We start from the raw sequence: 8,527 nt of genomic DNA, 5'->3' as shown, positions 1-8,527 counted from the left end.
CAGCCTGTCTGGGTCATTTCACAGTAAGAGGAGTAAATTTTTTAACCACGTTAGTTTATCACCCAACCTCCGTGCCAACGCCCCCCTTTGACTCCATTCATTTAATTCCCAATGAATCCCACGTTGCAGCAAATCCATAGCAGCCCATTGGCATTATGCTGCAGTGCGGTCCAAATATTAGTATAAGATGGATGGCTACCGCACTTTTTCCTGCAGGACGGGCCTCCTTTGGTCTCGTTGGCCAACTGCAGGTGAAATACAGCATGCGCATCAACAGCAGTTCCTCCCCTGGAGTTAACGGCACTGACTCCTTCTTTCTCCCTTTGTTTTAAGGCTTCTTAATTACCCACTGCCCCATTCAGGTTGTAAATGGGCTTTTATTGCCACTCTGTAATCAGAATAAATCCTCAAGCCCATTCACTGCCCTGATGCCCTTCCATTGATTTACAAATGACCCATGTATCAAACGGCACCTCACTACAGCCTTATCGCACCAAACACTGTTACTCCCAGTTTCTCCCTGTTTGTGCTTTTTTCAATATGATATTGTGTTGTGTCGATAACAAAGAGTAGGTAAAGGGCACAGGTGCTATCAGTGCTTCCCACTACAGTTAATATTCAGCATATCATCACTTTCATCTGCTGTGTTCTTTTGTTCTTTTTCTCCTCTGCTTTAACCTTTGCCGTCGCTGGGAGAAAAACAAAAGAAAGTGCACGGTGACACCGTGGTGCTTCGTAAAATTTCCTTTCAGGCAGGAAATTAAAGTTTACAGCTGTCTGCGGTGGTGTGGAGGGTTTTTGTGTGAAAGCCAAGAAAAACAAAAAGCAATTTTGATGAATGAAGTTGGACCTAAAATCTTGATATGTCTCATCTGCTGACTTTCTAATAGTAAAACTCGTATTACCACAAAGCTCTTCCTATTTGGGTACAATGGAAGAGCATATTAGATTTGATTACATCATTTCCCAGTGAAGAAAGAGACCAAACCTCTGAAAACTACATTAACACGAGGACACAGAAAGAAGTGTAATTCATCACAGCACCCAGAGTATTAGAGTTCAAAGTGACATGTAATTTAAAGCTGAACAAACATCTCAGTGTAACACAACCTGTGGTTTTGCAGCTATTACCAGCTCTTCAGTGAAACAGTAGATGGTATCACAGAGATGCAGGGTTTTAGTTTCTCGAACTTGCTGGACTGGCCAAATATGGGAATTAAGCAAGTTGCCTTTATTGACCCTTTGGTTTCACATTACAGCCTGAAATGAGATCATTGCAAAGAAAGAAACTCTGATCAATGCCTCGGCCCTGCAATGAAATTAATAACAGTCATGGCTGTATTGACAAATCCTTTGGCAGATAAGGATTCCAGGGAGAGGGTCTCGAGAAAATGCACTTATTCATGCAGTGAAGTATTTATTTTTCCTGCATAAAGTTTTCTATCTCCTTGTGCAAACTTTAGTAATTTGTATGACATCAGAAAATAATGCACTCAGCCATACAGTGATTGTACTGTACTCTGCTGATTCCAAAGGATTTTCTGAGGATCGAAAAAAATAACAAAACAAACTTAACACAATTGATAAATGATAGTACAAAGAAGCAGATATGACTGTTTCTTGGAAATAAAGATTTATTCTGAGGTAATTTCTGATAAGTCTATGTCAAAAGCTTAGGGGTAGGTTAAGGTGGCGTATGAGTCTGGTATATACAGGAGGAGTAGAGGAGCACCTCCCTCCACTATAGTCACTCTGTGTAATGTGAAGATCCTAGTCCCTGAGTTCTGCGTGTCAATATGGCATTTTGCTTCCAGAACAACAAGTATTACAAGTATTATACTTAGCCATAATGACTTATGACAAAATAAATATGACCAGTGACCTCCAATCCCTGGTAAAGGGGTTTACACTATTTTCGTATTATTATTGATCTCTGAATAATCACAGTGTGTCTGTGGATTATTCACCATTAATTTAGAGGTGAATAAACCTTTTTCTGTGTATTCTAGAACAGAAAGACAAGTAACAGCAGGTACTCTTGTTCAAATTAAACCTATTCCACTCACTGAATTGCTAACTAGAAATAGACCAAATTAAAAATAGACCATTAATAGATCATAGATTAATAGGGTCACCCCCTGCCCCTGGGTGCACCACTTTCTACATGCATTATCAGCTTTAGGACTTGAATGTGTTGTTTATGTCAAAACGTCCACACCTGTAACCGAGGTGTGACCAGTGGTGCTGTATGGGGGCCACTGGTAAAATATTCCTATGAGGCATTTCTTGTAGTGGGCCTCAGCCCTCCATCAAATAGTAAACTCTGCACAGTATGTAGAATTATTTTCATGCCTTTAAGTGTGTTACTGAAGGGCCAAGAACTTTTCGCAGAATCCGTGGTTGTGACCTATGTTGGTGCTAAATTAATCAAAAACCAGGTCCATAATTCCATAATGTCTAGACTAAATTGCCCATGTGTTGATAAATAGCAACAGGTAAACTATATGACCCGAACAATGGGCCCTGTTCAATCCCGTGCCTATTTTGTGCTGCATAATTATGAAGCGCTTCATTAATTTCTCCCTAAAAACAGCCATTAACAACATACAGAGATTAATCCTCCAAATTCTAAAGTTAATAAATAAAAGCTTTACATTTGAAACTTCAGCACTAAATTCTGACTCTCCTTTTCACTGCTCACCTTCAGTTTGTTGTTTTGTTTGCAGGAAAAAAACAAACAAACTTAAATGCAGTCATCAATTTCAATCAGCATGCTGCCTGAAGTCCATTGTGTTCACCGTTTCATCTCCTTCAATTACCGCAGCCAATTGGCCTGAAAGTCAAATGAAGCAGTTCATTCTTAATCAGCATTATGAGAGAGTGTGTGGTGTCCACCGGTCACATTAACTCATTTGTTATCCCTGCTGATATACCGTTTGAAGGGGAGATGTGTTTAATGGTACCTGCCGCAGATTTATTCCTCGGGATGCTACGTGTTTGTTAGTATTGCACGGCACGTCTTGGCGTTCCACAAACAATGAATAACAAAGAGGGCTCAAGGAAATTTCTTTTACGGGAAGCAACAAGAGCAAAGACACTCCTCGTATCCAAGGTCTGTCTGAGAAATAAATAAATTACCCCCCGTGCTTCTTCAAAACCAAACAGCTGTCAAAAAGTCACTCGGGAGTGTGTGCACACACGCAGAAACACACGCACACAAAACTTCCTCTTCCCCTCTTGGATATAAAACACTGACAAGATAATTCTTAAGTTGTGTTTCAGTCATTTTTATTAAAAACATACTTTCAATTTTCTTTTTGACATATAAAAATCCAATAATAGAAATAGACTCCCTGGTGCTGCCTGTCTTATAATGTAGTTGTCACAAATCCAAGCTCCTATTTAGCCTTAGCATTTATCTGTGATCTCATTTTGACACACAGCTGAAAACAATAAAAATGTCTTTGTTTTAATCATGCATCATAATCATAGTCTACCTGCCCTAAATACAAGCAGCTAACTGAGAATAAGTACATAATTATTATACAAACATTTTAACTTTCTTGCAAAAGAATGATTTCTTTAGTAAGTTTAATTTATGTGTCAGTGCAGCCGAGAGAATTAAAAAAGATGAGATAAGAATGGAACTGAGAGGCCTTGAAGATAACACCGTGCTGCTGTCAATACCTGTGTTTACAACCATCACAAATATTTAAAAAAAACAGCTTTTAAAATTTGCATGAAATCTAAGTAAAAAAAAACAGGGTGTGCTTTTAAAATTTGCATGAAATCTAAGTATAAATTATGTGTATAAGAGAATTTAGAGGATGTCAACGTGTCAATGACACACACACAGTCCTTAAATCTGAATTACAAATCTTAAAACATAGCCTTTTAATCTCAATTTAAATATCAGTTATATTTATGTATAATTAATAATTATGATTTTTTTTCTAAACACCTGAATTAGCTTATAATTTAAATCGAACTGCACTTTTATTCGTACACTTTCAGTGTTGAGCTGTATATGTGTACTGTGTGTTTCAGGCTGTATTGATACTCCAGGCTGCTCCTTTTTCAATGTACGTAGTTTGTCCCAAAAAAAACAGCTCCACTGACTTGTACCTTGTTATTTTCTTGTATTTCGACTGTTGGAATGTGGCCCTCTGCATCTGATTACCTTGACAGAAATCATGATTCTTGTCAATGTTGACAGAAAACCAGTGTTTACATTTCTCGAATCCAGACATGACCTGACAGGCAACAACCACGGGTCACCACCCGGGAGATCACTCCTTGTCACGTAGATTTAATATGAAAAACAAAAAACATTATTGTTTTTTATTATTATTTTTCAGACCTTTCAATCGCTACAAAACATTAAATCATGAAAGGAAATCTCCAGATCCCTCTCACCTTGTTCGTCACAAACCAGTTTTTCAGTTATTGTACAGCAAGTCAGTACGTTTAATATAGCACTTTCAATGAAAAAAAGCAGTGATGTTTTCTTCATTATCTTGACTAAAAACATATCAATACAATATTTTAAAAAACAACCAGTTTTGTAAGTAGCATTGTTTACCTTGTGAAACCTCTCACCTATACAACAACTGTCACCATGTATTCACTAAGAATGTTTGGCCTGAGTTTTATAAAAAGAAACTTTGTGCTCAGGGTCACATCAATAGTCAAAAGACCTGTTGTGTAGGATCCTTCAGTATTGTGCTTTCGGTTAAATAAAATGTCATTTTAAACCAGGTCATGACACAACCATGAACAAATGCAACAGTTCTTAGTTTTGTGCACAACATGATTGTTTTTTGTTTTGTTTTAATTAAAAAATGCTTTATTCAAGTTCTTTGTGACCAAACTTTCCATCACTTGAATAGATTTGCTTGTTGTACAGGATAAGAATACAATTTGTGAAGGAGAGCTCAGCCCTTCAGTTCATTTTTTTTTTACCTGATTACATCCCCTTTGCCAACAGGCTCATGTCTGAAAGGTCACACTGACTTGACATCACCCCACTGTCTTCACTACATCTTACTATTTGGCACTAAATCGCTCCGTTCCTCACATCCAGTCTGACAGCATCGCTTTCATTTGACATAAAAATGACTGCAGGCTCCCCGGCGCTTCACACCTCCAATTAATGAAGTCACCATACCATGTAAATCTGGGTAATGTAGAAGGATGGCACGTCTGAAATAATCATTGTGTAACTGCATTACGGTGCATGAAGAATGGCAGTCATTTGAGTTGAAAGGTCTCACTGCGGCTGAAATCCACTAAAACCCAAGAATGACTCAACAGAGTGAGATTTATATGTTCTTTTATTTTAACTTTCATTCCTTCATTCAAAGGATTGAAATAAATCAGAAAATAAACACTGCCTCTGTACTGAGTGGAAGGCAGCAGGGCAGACGAATAGTGACATCGAGTGTTAAAAATGTAACGTGAATATGTTAAAAAATGGATTTGAAAATATATCATGTTTAAGCTAAATGTATAGGGACTTCAGCCTCTTCAGTTCTGGCCCTCTATTAAAGGGATAAATCACTGATCTAACTTTGCTTGGCTGTGTTCAAACCCTCAAGGTTAAAACGAGTGATGGACTACAGATGTCGGCATTTAAACCTGGGGCACAGAGAATGCAGAAAATGAGCCTGGTGTCCACACGTTCACACACTGCCCCCAGTGGCTGCCGGGAAAACCTGAGGCAAATCTTCTGATGCTGTTATTTAAGGCAAGTGATTTTTAAATATTTTTCTTGTGTTGTTATTCCTGTTTTGGTGGTTGATGTTTGAGTTATTCTTTACCAACATATCCTTAATGAGTTTACTAGTGAAAAGTCAGAAAAAAGATGAGAAAATATTCGTCATTCATATGGGAGAATAAAAAGTTGTAATATTTAAAAGAAAGGGCTAAAGTCAGAAAAAAGATGAGAAAACATTCGTATTCATATGGGAGACTAAAAAGTTGTAATATTTAAAAGAAAGGAAGTTATTGGTAGTGGCGCTTTGGCCCAGAGGCAATGTCTCTGTCATTGGTGTGGAACCCCAGGGTTCACCTCCTGGACAAGTTCGAATCCCGGTTAGGGCGGTTAATACCTTTCAGTGGACTCACCACCCGCAGGAAGGTTTGGGGGGGTTGGTATGGTGCAATGTGATCTGGGTGGCGACTGCTGCCCCCGCGACCCGGTAACGGATAAGCGGATGAAAATGGATGGATGGATGGATGGAAGTTATTGGTTGCAGACACATTAGAATTTCTTTTGTGGTATTCTTGCTCTGCTCCTCTGGGCAGAAGCATTTGTTCAAAACTAAACATGTTTGATTAAACAAAATTTAGAGTATATATATATATGTTTTTATACTCTCGCCACACACACAAATATACATATACAACTATACATATATATATTTATATACATATATATTTATATATATATGTATAACATATTTTGTATGTGTTTATACAATGATCTTTAATGTCAACTAATTGAAATACTGTGCACTTGTTTTTCAAATGGATAAGTCAGTATTGATTTGCTAAAAGGTTTGTTGTAAATTCCTGCTTCATGAGGTGGTTAGAAAAAAAAATTCCAGAGTGTTTGTCACGACCATTAAACCAGGTTTTCTTTTTACATAGAGTTATTTATTGCAGAATGAAGATGTTTTTTGTAAACGAATCACTCTGAATGCTGGACCACAACGGTAGATTATTAACCAATTCTAATTTCCTTCTTTGCTGATTCTCTCCAAATTTCCACACATTGTCCTTTCTTTTTTCATATCTCATAAACTTAAGCAGCCATTTAAATTGAGTCCCTGGGCAAAAGCTATTTTCACTCATGAGATAAGTTTTAGGTTGGACTTCTCTTGGACCATCTCTCATTATTATCTCTAAGTTGGGTTAATGAACATTTTGTATTCACCCGACCACCAAACCTGTTATCCTGATGAGGAATACATTTATACACTGAAAAAAAGGCGCCTTCACTCCTATCTTTACCCAGATACAGCACAGCACAGCCCGCAGCACTAGGCACTTCTCCAGTGCCACTCAGCGGTGCCGTTTTCTTTACTGCTCTGCTGTGAGTCTTCTAAGAGAAGGTGGACCCGTGCTATAGTTTCTCTCGATTTTTTGGTAGGAACTGGTGAGCGGGTCATGGGGGGAGAGGCTTCATGAATTATGGATTGCTCCCCTCGGTTTTGTCCGTTTCATGGGTTTAGGGCCGTCATGTGGAAATAAAGTTTCCATTTAAATTTCAGATATGAGCTGGAAGGTGGCAGCCTGGGTTGTCGAGCTCTCTCTGAGTTTTGTCCTTTTCACACACTTTGCTCCCTGTAATATATCCCCTGCAGAGAAACAGTGATTACCAAATCAACAGTGAGGTTTCAATTGAAGCATTGCACCAAATGGGTTTTTCTAACGCCACTATGGCATGACTTATGTTGTTTGTAAAACAGATGAGCACATTTGTTGCGCGGCGCGTTGCAAGTCAGTTACAGAGCATAACAAAATGCAAAATATCCGTACACAGAATAATAAACACTGACATTTTATCCATTTATTTATTTTTTTACTTTTGTAGGAAAACACATTTATTTATCTATTAAGTTTGAGTTATGTATTTTGGTCTGTAGCCGTTAATTAAACCTGCAGTTCAGGATAAATCACTAAATTCTGTTTTCAGAGTTTTCTCACAAGTTTTTGTACAAAGCAAATAATTCCCAACATGAATATTTGTACATGTTTTTACTTTCTGTTTAAACATTAATTCATCAAGTGTGCTGACCTTTTTGTAGTCAGATGAGATGTATTCAGACTCTCTTGGACATTTCAAGGACGTAGCCTGTTTTTAGAGACATGAGTGACATAGTAGTCAAAGAAAAACCTCCACACAGCAAAAAACAATAGTGGCAGTACAGTGTTAGTGGAATGTTTCCATGCACTTAACACATGCGATCTGTTAATATTGGTGAAGGCTGTAAAGGCACCACCAAGTAACCTGGAGTAAAATTGGATCTAGGTAATTGTTCCACCTTCAGACATGTCAAATACAACCTCAAAAGTTGTAAAGAATTATCACCAGAAGGACAACATGAATGTTATTAACTGGTTTTGTATCAAATCCTCATCTTAATCACACAGAACAACCTCTGAAGTCTTCTAAAGAACAAGCTCCAAGCCAATAGACCATTCGATCTACAGACCCTTAAGGGATTCCTAACCAGAACTGGCTGGAATGCTTCTGAAAACTCACAAAAAACTTGATAGGAACTACCCAAAATCAAAGCTGTGTATCATTCAGCAGAGAAGTGTAATCTTGTCGTGTTTTGTACTTTTGGGTGGGGGCGTTTATCCAGGTCAAAAAAGATCCTGTTCAGTCTGTTAGCAGACTCAGTAGCCTATTGCTGTATTTTAAAGACAAGTTTCTCACTTCGATCTTTTCTTTGAGACATCTGTAATCCTCAACCATTCTCATCTATTTTGGTACATTTCTTTTGCAACTCCTCCATCT

At 37.9% G+C, this 8,527-nt stretch overlaps 1 long non-coding RNA gene across 1 annotated transcript in view; it reads left to right on the top strand.

The window, feature by feature from the left end:
- Positions 1 to 5,742, top strand: part of LOC112487601 (uncharacterized) — a 42,546-nt gene extending 36,804 nt beyond the window's left edge. The window contains exon 3 of the long non-coding RNA XR_003050853.1: positions 5,598 to 5,742. This is a non-coding gene — a long non-coding RNA (uncharacterized LOC112487601). The remainder of the gene's footprint in view (positions 1 to 5,597) is intronic.
- The last annotated feature ends 2,785 nt before the right edge of the window (positions 5,743 to 8,527 follow it).

This window comes from Cynoglossus semilaevis, chromosome 1, assembly GCF_000523025.1.
Source record: "Cynoglossus semilaevis isolate Cse_v1.0 chromosome 1, Cse_v1.0, whole genome shotgun sequence".
Lineage (NCBI taxonomy): Eukaryota > Metazoa > Chordata > Actinopteri > Pleuronectiformes > Cynoglossidae > Cynoglossus > Cynoglossus semilaevis.
This window is presented reverse-complemented; position numbering and strand designations above follow the sequence as displayed.